This window comes from Zeugodacus cucurbitae, unplaced genomic scaffold, assembly GCF_028554725.1.
Source record: "Zeugodacus cucurbitae isolate PBARC_wt_2022May unplaced genomic scaffold, idZeuCucr1.2 ctg00000129.1, whole genome shotgun sequence".
Classification (NCBI taxonomy): Eukaryota; Metazoa; Arthropoda; class Insecta; order Diptera; family Tephritidae; genus Zeugodacus; species Zeugodacus cucurbitae.
Window position 1 is genome coordinate 5,001 of NW_026530850.1, and position 2,500 is coordinate 7,500.

Here is a 2,500-nt window from a genome sequence, read left to right on the forward strand (position 1 = left end):
TACAAGTAAAAAAATTTCATATAAATACTAAATAATTTTCATATAGATACTAAGTTTATGAATTCATACAAGTAAATAATTTTCATATAAATACTAAATAATTTTCATATAGATACTAAGTTAATGAATTCATACAAGTTAAAAATTTTCATATAAATACTAAATAATTTTCATATAGATACTAAGTTAATGAATTCATACAAGTTAAAAATTTTCATATAAATACTAAATAATTTTCATATAGATACTAAGTTTATGAATTCATACAAGTAAAAAATTTTCATATAAATACTAAATAATTTTCATATAGATACTAAGTTTATGAATTCATACAAGTAAATAATTTTCATATAAATACTAAATAATTTTCATATAGATACTTAATAAATTTCATATAAATACTAATTAATTTTCATATAGATACTAAGTTAATGAATTCATACAAGTTAAAAATTTTCATATAAATACTAAATAATTTTCATATAGATACTAAGTTTATGAATTCATACAAGTAAAAAATTTTCATATAAATACTAAATAATTTTCATATAGATACTAAGTTAATGAATTCATACAAGTTAAAAATTTTCATATAAATACTAAATAATTTTCATATAGATACTAAGTTTATGAATTCATACAAGTAAAAAATGTTCATATAAATACTAAATAATTTTCATATAGATACTAAGTTTATGAATTCATACAAGTAAAAAATTTTCATATAAATACTAAATAATTTTCATATAGATACTAAGTTTATGAATTCATACAAGTTAAAAATTTTCATATAAATACTAAATAATTTTCATATAGATACTAAGTTTATGAATTCATACAAGTAAAAAATTTTCATATAAATACTAAATAATTTTCATATAGATACTAAGTTTATGAATTCATACAAGTAAATAATTTTCATATAAATACTAAATAATTTTCATATAGATACTAAGTTAATGAATTCATACAAGTTAAAAATTTTCATATAAATACTAAATAATTTTCATATAGATACTAAGTTAATGAATTCATACAAGTTAAAAATTTTCATATAAATACTAAATAATTTTCATATAGATACTAAGTTAATGAATTCATACAAGTTAAAAATTTTCATATAAATACTAAATAATTTTCATATAGATACTAAGTTTATGAATTCATACAAGTAAATAATTTTCATATAAATACTAAATAATTTTCATATAGATACTAAGTTAATGAATTCATACAAGTTAAAAATTTTCATATAAATACTAAATAATTTTCATATAGATACTAAGTTAATGAATTCATACAAGTTAAAAATTTTCATATAAATACTAAATAATTTTCATATAGATACTAAGTTTATGAATTCATACAAGTAAAAAATTTTCATATAAATACTAAATAATTTTCATATAGATACTAAGTTTATGAATTCATACAAGTAAATAATTTTCATATAAATACTAAATAATTTTCATATAGATACTTAATAAATTTCATATAAATACTAATTAATTTTCATATAGATACTAATTTTCATATAAGTACTAAGTGTATGAATTCATACAACTAAATAATTTTCATATAAGTACAAAAAATTTAAAAAAAAAAATAAATGTTAAGCTATTTTTGATGTTGTAATATTTCTTATAAGCATAATGCTCATAGAAAATGATATAAATTACTTGTATATATATGAATTTAAAACTTTTATATGGTTAAAAAGATTTTCTCCATACGATTTCCGGTTGGTGAGGTGTACGTGGCAGAAAACATATATGTTGTATGAAACTTCAACATTAGTACTTGTATGAAAATTTTAATACTTGTATGAAATTGCATACTTAGTACTTATATGAAAATTATTTTCATATATTTATAAAAGTATTTAAGTGTAATATATAAATGAGAGCAAAAAAATTTATTCCTGGTTTGCTACAGTTGGTTTAAATAGAAATAATTTTGTTAATAATGAAATGTTATTAATTGAGATTATTCTTCTATACCTAACATAATGTAGTCGTTTTTTTTTTAATTTAACTTTTTTTGGGGTTTGTTCTTCTATTCACATAAAATATATGTGGGTAAAGAATAAAATTCAATAAAGTTAAATATTTATATTATTACGCTCGAATACTTTCATATCATATATGAAATAAAATGAAAAATAATTGAATTGAAATTATTAATTTCAAATCAAAAGAAAAACGTATATACTCTTAAAAAAAGATATATACACTATATGCATTGAAATAAAGTAAAATGTATAAAAAATGATATTATTTGAAAGTTTAACAAATACAAGAAGAAACATCGTCCTTACATTAATAATTATATTATATATGTATAGAGAACGAAAATTCTTTCTCACGATAAGATACACAGTCTCAAAGTCCGAATAAGACCGCAATAAATAATACAATAATATGAAATTTAAATGACATGAAGTAAATTATTTAATCCGACCATAGTAGAAGAAATTTCATAATTATTTATTGTCGCGATT